The following is an 11,901-nucleotide window of genomic DNA, read 5'->3' as shown; positions in this document are numbered from 1 at the left end:
GCTGTTTAAACTTGACTTTACAATAAATTATGCACCATCTAAAAATCAGTACCTGTGAAGTACCTGAAGTCAGACACCTAAATACTGAGATTCCATTCCCTTTGACAATCTCTTCATCCATATTATTCCAGATATGAAAATGAAGGGTTGTTCTAATTTCCATGCAGTCTTACACTGCACAGTAGTTGCTAGAAAATTACTTGCTATTGCTCTTGCAGAAGTGCTTTATATAATTTAGTTGCTATCCCTTCATTTCCCAGGATGTCCACACTTTTCAAATGCCTAATGCCAAGCCTTTAGGCCCAGGAGACAGGATATTCACGTAAGTGGAAAAACCACTGTAGAACCCACAAGTCTTCTCCCTGCTGAAGGGAGGGAACTGTGGAGGTGGCTCTGCGGAGCTAGACACTGCCCAGCACCCCTCCCCTCAACTCTGCAGCATGACTGCATCCCTTTTTGTGGTTTCCTCCAGCCTACTTCACTACCAGTGAAGTTTAGCTACTTGTAAAGGAGAGGGAGAGGAAGAGAAGAGATATGAAAAAGGGAGACAATGCAGAAAGTAGAGCAAGTATTTCAGTTTGTTCTGAAAACTGCTTTCACTTGGTCCTGCAACTAAATGCCATGTACACTATGTACACCAGAAGGATTAGGTTTTAAAAGTGCAAATGAAAATAGTACTATAATGTATTTGATGAGGGGCTCAAATTCCTGGCAACAGCTCAGTAATTTTATCTTGCTTGCACCACCAATGTTTTCAGATTGTGTTGGATTTAATACACTGGGGGGATCAAACCCTTCTATATAAATCAATCAAGTCATTACAATAAATACTTATATGTGCGCTTTCATTATACGTAGCATCACTCAAGGGCTTGTCTGAACAGCTCCGCACGCAGCCTTTTTGCCTCAAAATAAAAAGTTTTAATAGTTCCCAGTTCTCCCTAATTCTTTCTAAGTTAGAATTTTTTGTTGATTTAAAATTATGTACAGAAGGTCAAGGAAAAACACAAACAGAAAGCCTCCTTTTCTCCAACTGATATTTGATAATTACTTATATGAATGCAATTTGAACCCAATCTGCTAAAAACCTTTAGCTTCCTACTGCATAACTCTGTAAAAGAGCATTTCCAGATTCTGCTTAGTGATCCAACAAACAGATCAGTAATAAAAAGATTCTCAGAGGGCAAGAAACTCAACTGCCTAATATCCCTAAATAATACAGAACTTGCAAACTAAGTATTAAAATGTCTGAAAATTAACAATATATTAAGATGCAAAAGGCTAGCACAGAAGTCCATTACTCAGAAAGATGAGCAAAAAATGTGTAAGAGTCCATGTAAAAACATAACCTTTTTCATTAATGAGTCTCATCATAGTGCTATTTTAATATATTTAAATTATTATTAAAACCACTTCCACAAAGCAGTCATTTCCAGTAAATGGTTTAGCTTACTTCTACATAAAATGATTCAGCAGTTAATATTGTAGCCTCCTTCTCTGAGAGAAAGTTATGAGTAAAATTGCTTAGCTTGTATTGTGAATATTTTTATTATTATTGAATATTTTAACGAAGAAAAGGAAAGTCCTTGTTCAGGATGGGAAGGTTTAGAAACCTGCATGTGTATTTGGAAGTGGGGAAAGTGATGTAGAAGAGCCTTAAAAGCAGCAGTTTCATAGCAGAGATGTTTCCTCCTAAAGTTTGAGAGTTATTCGTACAATAATTTCCAAAGCACCAGAATAATCTGCACAGCATTCTATGTGTGTTAGACTTCTCTGGTTTTCACACTTGCAGAACACACAAAAACAGCAAAAGCAAAGCAAGCCCCAGTCCTCCTGTGCCAATCTTACAGTCACAGAGTCCCACTCCTGACATCAGTGATGATTTGCTCTTTTGCAGACACAGCTACATATATAACATGGTAAATGGCATAATCTCAGCTCAGTCCATTCTTATCTGCCAGGCTCCTCTGGAGCCGAGTCAGGCACTCCATGTAAATCATAAACATCTGTACAGAGCTTGGCCTTCAGAACAATTTTTTTTAAATACTCCAAATTTCCATTCAAGTAAAAATTTTGCACTGAAAGCATTTTAAGTGCTTTCAGCCTCTCAGTAACATATTTTCAGCAGTAATAAATAAAAAAGAAGAGCAGTGAATTATTTTTTGTTTACACAAAAGGGCCACAGAGCCTCATAGTCTGTCCAGAATCCACAGATTGTCCAGAAACATGTATCTATGGAATAGGCTTGTATAAGTGAAAATTCATGAGCATGTTTACCCAAACTGAGACCACTGGACCTACCAATGACCGAATAAGGAAGTCCAAAGGCTATAGTACACAGAAATGAAAAATTATACTGAACACAGCTGAGCATCTATAACTACTTACAAAAAATACATTAATTAAGAACAGGCTTGTTGAGGTCCTGAGCATACTTCCAAGGTGAGGCATGCATACAGCATACAGAAGAGCATACAGCACAGCAGTATTCTCTTCTGCCAGACTTGCCCAGTCTCTCACCCATGCCCTCATCCCTGCCGTAACCTCAGCCAAATAACCCTATCTCCTCACCAAGTACCCTCACATATAATAAACCATCCCCGAAAAGCACCACATGCTGTTCTTCAGGACCTGCTACTTAGGGGACTGGAAACCAGAAAGGGAGAAGGAGAGGTGTCCAGAGGGGAGCCAAGTTGTGTTTGTTTGGTTGGTTGCTTTTATTTCTCAACAGCAGAAGCAGTAAAGTTTTTTAATTGGCAATAAATGAAATCAAGTGAAACTGCTCAACTTGATTTTTTTTTTTAATTTTTTTTTCTTGTGTCTATGACAATTGCCTTCCCGCCCGTTCCTGTTCTGATTAGGCAAACAGGTTGCCGGCTTTCTGGCCTCTTTGCCAAGAACCGAAGAGAGAACCCCTTTGAAACAGCTTAATGATAGGAGTGTGACAGCTTAGTGATATTTTGTATGAAGGATCATCTCCTTTAGCTCATTTTACATTTACCACCACCTCATTTACTTGTTCACCTCCAGTTCTTATTTTGAAAGAATAAAAATTTTAAAAAGCATAAATCATTAGTCATTTTGATAAGAATATAGCTTCAAAATGTAAATTAACGGAAAATTATTAGTGCGGCTGCTAGATGAGACATTATGTAGCTTCTAAGAATATCTTATTTCTAAACCCTATCAGAATTCTCTGCAAGATTTAACAAAATAGTCAATCAAGGGGTATTTCTGAATTAATTTGCTGAGCATTTGAACTTCTTTTGAGAAATGTTTGTATAAGAAGCTAATGAAGAAAACTATAGTGTTTCCTGTCATGGAGTAACATCTCATCACATTATTAGAAAGCTAAGTGAAAAGTCTTAGTGTTCATTCCGGAAGGAAATCAATAGCAGTGGTAATTTCAAAAGCAAATAATTTTCATTCAACTTTTGGATTAAAGACGAGGCAATTTCTGAAGTATGCAAGAAGAGCTAAGTATTATTAATTTATTGCAATCTACAGATGAAATTAAGCACAGAGTTAACAAAATAATTCATTTAGCAGTTAAAAGCTGAACCTCATGCTACTGAAATAATTGTAATTAATCTCACACTGATGGAAGAATAATGTCAATAAAAAACTAATTTAGCATTTCCAGAAGGAAGCTTGACATATACAGCAAGTGAAGAGTCAATGTAGGCCATGATTCTCAAAACCACTTTGAGATATCAAGCCATTCGGCTGAGTAGTGGGGACATTAATATTCGGTTTACTTCTGATTGGAGAGAGAACTCTATTAAGAACTAAGAATCCAAATCCAGGCTAAGATTCTGAATTACATATTCCATTGTGTTTAGATCTGAAGTTTTGTGTTGGAAATCCAGATCTGACTTATATTGACATTTATCAGAACTGGTGTCTGTATGGACAATATTTCTATTTGACAGTGGGTCTTAGCAAGCTAAGCAATACAGCCCAAACTGTTAAAAAACTCACAGGTAGCATACATGTGATGTACTTTTTACCACAAGCTCAAGCTCCTAATATCAAACCTCTTTTTTTTTATTGAACTCTCGGGTCATCCCAGCAAATGGATGAAAGGACTAGATTGAATGCACTGTGTGGATAGGAAATGTCCCTTTATCAATGGCGATGTTCCGTTAAAAACACTGAATATAAAATAGATAGAGTGAAATTAACAGAATTAGGGAACTGCAGTCTTCCTTCAAGAAATTGACTAGGCATAAATATAGTCTGGGCGGAGAATGGATCAAGACCAGCCCTGAGGAGAAGGACTTGGGAGTGCTGGTGGACGAGAAGATCAACGTAAGCAGGCAATGCGCTTTTACGGCCCAGAAGACCAACAGCATCCTGGGCTGCATCAAGAGAAGCGTGGCCAGCAGGTCAAGGGAGGTGATTCTCCCCCTCTACTCTACCCTGGTGAGACCCCACCTAGAGTACTGTGTCCAGTTCTGGAGCCCCCAACATAAGAAGGACATGAACTAGGTGGAGAGGGTCCAGAGGAGGGCCACGAAGATAATCAGAGGGCTGGAACTATGTCCTATGAGGACAGGCTGAGAGAGTTGGGGCTGTTCAACCTGGAGAAGAGGAGGCTCCAGGGAGACCTTATAGCGGTCTTCCAGTACCTCAAGCGGGCCTACAGGAAAGATGGGGAGAGACTGTTCAGTAGAGCCTGTTGTGACAGGACTAGGGGTAACGGTTTTAAAATAGAGGGAGGTAGATTTAGATTAGATATTAGGAAAAAAATTTTTACAATGAGAGTTGTAGAACAGTGGAACAGGTTGCCCAGAGAGGTGGTGGATGCCCCATCCCTGGAAACATTCAAGACCAGGTTGGATGAGGCTCTGAGCAACCTGATCTAGATGGGCATGTCCCTGCTTCTTGCAGGGGGGTTGGACTAGATGACCTTTGATGGTCCCTTCCAACCCTAACCATTCTATGATTCTATGTTTCTATGAAATCACAGACCCATATCGGAAAATCTGTGATTTTTGTAAGAATGGATATATCCCAGCTAAGCATTTCAGGTGTATGGGTCCTACTTTACTAGGACTGTAGCCACCTAATGAGGCACTAGGTCATGGCTGTAATGAAAACCTGCTTAGTTCTGAAACCTTCTGAGTGAATTTTGGTAGGAGTAAATCAGTGATAGCAGCAGAAGCCTTAATTACTCAGATGGCTGAGGCAATGGGACACTGGATATCAAATTGTTACTGGTTTTGTGCTTGACCTTCTAATGGCTTGCCAAATAACTTTAGCATTCTTGGAATAACAACAGAGATCACAAGAAAGGCTGATGTCTGGATTTGCTAGGATCCTCCTACGCATTGAGACTACAAGCAGGAGAAGCTGGCAGCTGGACCACAGTTGAGCTTCAAGTTTGAAGCCACCTTCTTTCTCCAGAAGCGCAGATGGGGCATGTTGTGGGATCAGCTGAGGCCTTTTCAAGTCCAACCATCAACCTAACACCACCATGGCTACTAAACCATGTCCTGAAGTGCCACGTCTACTCATTCGTTGAACACCTCCAGGGATGGTGACTCCACAACTTTCTTTGGCAGCCTGTTCTAGTGCCTGATCACTCTTTCAGTAAAGAAGTGTTTCCTAATATGCAATCTAGACCTCCCCTGCTGCAACTTGAGGCCCTTTCCTCTTGTCCTATCACTAGTTATTTGGGAGAAGAGATCAACATCTACAGCCCTACAACCTCCTTTCAGGTAAACGTAGAGAGCAATGAGGTCTCCCCTCAACCTCCTCTTCTCCAGAATAAACAACCTCAGTTCCCTCAGTTGCTCCTCATAAGACTTGTTCTCCAGACCCCTCACCAGCCTCATTGCCCTTCTCTGGATGCACTCCAGCAACTCAACATCCTTCTGGTATCAACGGGCCCAAAACTGCACACAGTTTTCAAGGTGTGGCCTCACCAGTGCTGAGTACAGGGGGAGGATCACTTCCCTACTCCTGCTGGCCGCACTATTTCTGATAGAAGCCAGAATGCTGTTGGCCTTTTTGGCCACCTCGGCACACTGCTGGCTCACGTTCAGCCAGGTGTCGACCAGCACCCCCAAGTTCCTTTCTACCCGGCAGCTTTCCAGCCACTCTTCCCCAAGCCTGTAGCGTTGCATGGAGTTGTTGTGACCCAAGTGCAGGACTCGGCACTTGGCTTTGTTAAATCTCACACAATTGGCCTCAGCCCATCGATCCAGCCTGCCCAGATCCCTCTGCAGAGCCTTCCTACCCTCGACCAGATTGACATTCCTGCCCAGTTTGGTGTCATCTGCAAACTTACTGAGGGTACACTCAATCCCCTCATCCAGATCGTTGATAAACAATAAACTCTGTGACCTCAACATGCAGAAGGACCAGCAGTCTTCGAGCAGGGCATTTTAATCAGTTTCTAGACATTCCTACCTCTGCTCACACAGGGTTATACATTTAAATTGGATTTATATCTATTGTACATACAGAGTCATGGTAACATGCAGGAAAAGTGCAATATGGTAAAGTGAATTTGACAGAATTTAACTTAACCTTCTCCCCCTTTCCACTCAAAAAACATACCATTAAGACCTCAGCATTTACATGAATACTCATTTCTACAAAGAAATATGAAAAGACTAGGATGACTGTTATCCATCAAGCTGCAAAAAACTGCCGTGCCAGAAAACTGAAAGCTTAGGGGAATCTCTAACCACACATGCAGGCTGATGCTCCCTGTAAGTACCAGCCTGAAGTGAGAGTAATTTTCATCTTTTAATACCTTACATGCTAGTATTTATCAGCAATGGTCTTTATCACACGTTCATATCCCAGTAAACAGGCTACCGAACACCAGCACACTTTAACCTTGTCTTACAGGCTAGATTTGGGTAGCAATCAATTATTGCCAGAAAAGACAGACTTTCCTGCATTCTGAGATTTAGAGAGTGCTTCTGGTAATTTTGAATATTTTTTCTTAGGAAGGAGAGAGCAAAGTGAAGCAAAACAAAAAGCACTTGGAGATAAACACTCTGATAGAAATCACTGGGTTCCAGATGGCACAGCATTAGGCTAAACCTGACTTTTATTATGCATATGTATTATGTACCATATTAATTCATGTTTCTATACATGACAGATGTCATTTTTGATGGTTTTTATTGTTACTTTTCTGTGCTGTAGTTTTTAAATGACAAAAATAGTAGACAAAATACACTTCCAGTGCACCTTTATTTAGCTCATATATCTTCATTATTTCACATACTTTCTTTCCACCTGTTTTAAAGTGGAAGGCATCGTTTAGTGTGAGATAATGTCTGAGGTCCTTACAATACAAAAGTTATCTGAGATACTGTCATTTGTCAGTTTTCTTCTACACAGTTCAAACAAACTTTCAGAAAGATATGCCTTGCCTAGATATTGGCAGCTTAGGAGGCTGCCTAAAAGCAAAGCATTTTAGGGGGGAATAAATTTTGGTCTTTGCTGAGAGGAAAACAGAGCAAATAGTTATACATCTAGTAAAATTACCCCTTCTGTAGATAAGCAGGTTTTGAGATATGTAGGTCTTGTTCACAATGCAAATTCTGACAAAAACATTCCTCTACTCTACTTGCAAAAATACTTGTCTCTGTGCACAAAAAAAAAAAAAAAAAAAAAATTACTCAATTAAGACAGTGAACCCTCAGCTGAATGTAGAAAATCTTGCAAGAGACAGGCTGCAGCAAAACAACACCTCTATGATCAAGTCCCTCATGCAAATATATGAAGTAAATGAAACCACAGTCCCATTGCACTCCTGTTTATCCTGGGATCTCATTTTAGCTAGTACTCACACCCCATCCATTTGAATTGGACCACAAATCTACTGTCCAGAAATCTGATTTTGCCATATAATTTTGTATCTTCAGCTGAAATTAGGACTACCAAGAGACAGTCTTCACATCAAAGATTTTATAATGTAAATAGGCAAAGCAGACACACTGTGAAAGGTGAGACAGAAATGACTTATCAAGCCTCTAAATCAAAAGAGAGACAGAGATGGCAATGAAACCCAAGCTTTCTGAGCACTCCTACCACGCTTTACCCATTGAACTGTGCTTTCTTAAACCAGCCTTAAGTACCAGGCCTTCCAACATTAAAATGATACTTTACAAGAGAAAACATTTTAGAATTTCAACCCTAACACATTAGTAAGACCATACACACTTCTGCAATTCTAGACATATACATACTCCCTTAAAATGTTTTGTATAGGTTGAATCATCAAATAAAAATGATGTTACAGACAGTATTGTACCAAAAATAAACTGTCACAATAATAGAATAGAAAATTAAGGGGGTTTTATTAGGTGGCATTTTTTATTTTTATTTTTTTGAGTGATATTTTCTTTGTGCTAATGCCATTATCGGCTAATGCCAATATAAGTAGATACAACACTAGCGAGCCTGATAGACTTTTCACTTTTTAAATGAAAAGTAAAGTACAAGGAAATCTAACTGTAGGGAATTAAAAGATTCTTACAATATAAACCGTGAGTGTCAGGTTCTCTTTTAATGTATCAAATCTACGTGCCTATGGATGAATATATCCTTCAGACAAAGAAGGAGCCCTCTACTCCACTCTGGTGAGACCCCACCCAGAGTACTGCATCCAGCTCTGGAACCTCCAACATAAGAAGGATGTGGACCTGTTGGAGGGAGTCCAGAGGAGGGCCATGAAGATGATCAGACGATTGGAGCACCTCTCCTATGAGGACAGGCTGAGAGAGTTGGGGTTCTTCACCCTGAAGGATAGAAGGCTCCAGGGAGACCTTACAGTGGCCTTCCAGTACCTAAAGGGGACCCACAAGAAAGATAGGGACAAAGTTTTTATCAGGGCCTTTAGCAGTAGGCAAAGGGTAACGGTTTTAAACTAAAGAAAGGTAGATTCAGACTAGATATAAGGAAGAAATTTTTTTACAATGAGGGTTGTGAAACACTGGAACAGTTTTTCCCAGATAGGTGGTGGATGTCCCTTCCCTGGAGACGTTCAAGGCTAGGTTGGATGGGGCTCTGAGCAACTTGACCTGGTTGGAGATGTTCCTGTTCCTTGCAAGGGGATTGGACTAGATAACCTTTAAAGGTCTCCTCCAAATCAAACCATTCTATGATTCTATGATTTGGAGCTACTGCCATGAGCCACCAGCAAAAAAAAAAAAAAAGTACCTGTGGAGACAAAATACTATTGGTAAAAATTCCTTCCAGTCTGCTGCTGCCACTTAAATTTTCTATATTGCCATATCTCCTTAATTCCCTTCATTTAGAAAAGAACACTGAAGAATTACAATCAATTTAAGGCTGCATGTACATCTATTGTAATTTAACTCATGTCAGTTTGATTTACATGTTCATTTTTGATTGATGTCAGCTTGATTCATGTTTTTATACTTAGTTGATGCTTTGAGTATTTATTTAATGTATTGGCTTCCCATGTCAGAGAAGAATCCTGTGAAAAAGTTGCATTTAATTTCCTAAACAGATGTAAGTAGGTAAGTGAGACAGCAGTATACACTCTGCATCATAGCTATGATTCAACGCATACTAACCTACTGATGAGCACAATAATATTTATATAAATTTACTTTGAGACATCTGTATGTATTACATGTAGGAACTGATGTGGCATTCCTACTTTTCATAGCTCAGTACACTCCCCAGCAATGACTTTAAGAAATAAAATAATTTTAGATAGTACATATGGTCTACATTTATTGCGTTCTTAGAAGATCTTCACTACATTCTATCACACTACTCATAGTATAGATAAACAAATAAAATCAGTGTTTTCATGACTCTTAAACCATTGTATGGAGCAAGAAGAATTTCACTAAGCTCTTGTCTTGCCATAAACCTCACTTGCCAAAAACCTCACTCACTATGTTCACATTATAATCTTGCAAAAATATTTTCTAATCCTGTAGACATTCTCTGTGTTGAATTCAGGCACAAGTCAGGATTAAGATGCGTTTTACATTTCTTAAACCATTGCATGCTCCAAAGAAAGACAAAAATTTGCAATCCTTCATATCAGCCTACGGGAGAAAGTAGAATCCTACCACAGCCAATTACATTATATTAATTGGTATCAGATTTTCTTCCTAGAGCTTCATTCAACATCCATGCTCCTCCTCCCTTTGTTATTATCATTCTCTTTCTCTGTATCACCACTTTCTTTTCACTGCTTTCCAGAATTTTTAATATATTTTTATGTGGATTAGAAGTGTCAGAACAACTGGTTGCCTTAAGAGTTTGCTTGCCTTTTTTTTTTTTGCTTAATATATTTGATATCATAAATCTCACGTAGTATTTTTGTTTGTTTGCTTTAGATTTCACAAAATAAAAACAAGGAGATAAAATATTCAAGTTAATTGTTGGTTTCTTGGACTAATAAATACCATAACTGAAATCTACTGCATCATGAACGTCTCTCCTACCCACAATCATTTGTTTTATTTCAAATTCAGGGGAAAGTTTTGCAAATGTTTTACTGAATAAAAAGAGATGGAGATGGGCTGGGACTGTTGACATCCGTCTTGTGATTATCTTCCTACACAGGAGTAAACTGGTGGTTAGTTCTTACTGTAGCCTTTTTTTGTTATTGTTTTCCACTTGCTAGGCTTTTTCCATCTCCTCTCTTTAAGCACCTCGGTGGCTAATTCAAAGTTTTCCTTTTCCTGGATTGCATAATGTAGAAATCTGATTGTGGAAAAGGGAGTCAAAAAAGGAGATTTGTTTAGAATGTGATTTTATTGCTGTTCCCAGAGACAGACATAAATCCTTATTGTAGATTCTGTAATCTGTTCACCTGATCCTCATAGTGTTTTCCTGTTTATTCAAAAAGGGGAAAAAAAAAACAATCTTTCACCTTAGTATGTGCCAAGAATACAAAAGAGGAAATAACATGCTTCACTGACTTAAGACTGTCTGACAAACTGGAAAAACCCCAAGAGCATCTCCAAGTTAGAATTAAGGTTTGTATGTTTGCATGGTATACAGTACTTCTTTTTCTCAGTCTACTGTTTCTAAGAAATTTTGAGCATACAGAATTGCACTGAAAAGAGAATACTTTATTGTAATATAAACCCCAACAAAATAAATAAAATTATATAAACATTGTTATCAATTGACAAAACCAAGTTGTTTCTGGTTTTACATTAAGTCACCTGACATTGAAGAAAGGTAAATTTCACAGGATTCTGAGACTGCTGTTAAATAAACAGCACAAAAAAAACCCCTATAGATAACTGGTTTATGCTATTTGCATGCCCATACAGTTAAAGAACAATATATTTTAAGATTGAGGAAGTATTTGTTGAGGACTTTGAATTTGTTTAGTTTTGTAAGTCTCCATTACAAAGCCTACAAATACTTAATTATTACAATTTACTATAATTACCATGTGACACCACAGAGGAAAGCTGAAGAAGTGCAGAATTTAAATCCTACTTACTGAGTTATTTGCCCTTGACATCTAGGTTTTACAGCTTCAAATGCACTGAAGAAACTTTATAAAGAAAGCAGCAAAGTTTCAGGACAGTACATAGGGAGCATGAGTTAAAGGAGATAAATTAAAGGAGAGGACAATAGATACCAGGGGATATCAGACTGTTGGTTGGTTTTGGTTTTTTTTGGCCAAAGGTCTTGCTTTTAAAGTCCCTGAGTATTTTCTACAGCAATTAAAAGTAATGGAAATCGTACACATTCAACATTTCCAGAGATGTACAAATGGCTCAACTGTCTCATAATATCTTTGACTGCTTTGATTTCCCATTTTAAGATACCATTGAAGTGTATTCAACAACCAGTACTACCCTAAAAAGAGCAAGAAAGTAAAACCAGGTTTCCAAACTTGCACACTCAGTCACAGTTCTCTGTACC

The sequence above is a fragment of the Chlamydotis macqueenii genome, chromosome Z (assembly GCF_036417535.1).
Source record: "Chlamydotis macqueenii isolate bChlMac1 chromosome Z, bChlMac1.mat, whole genome shotgun sequence".
NCBI lineage: Eukaryota > Metazoa > Chordata > Aves > Otidiformes > Otididae > Chlamydotis > Chlamydotis macqueenii.
Note: the sequence above shows the minus strand (reverse complement) of the source record.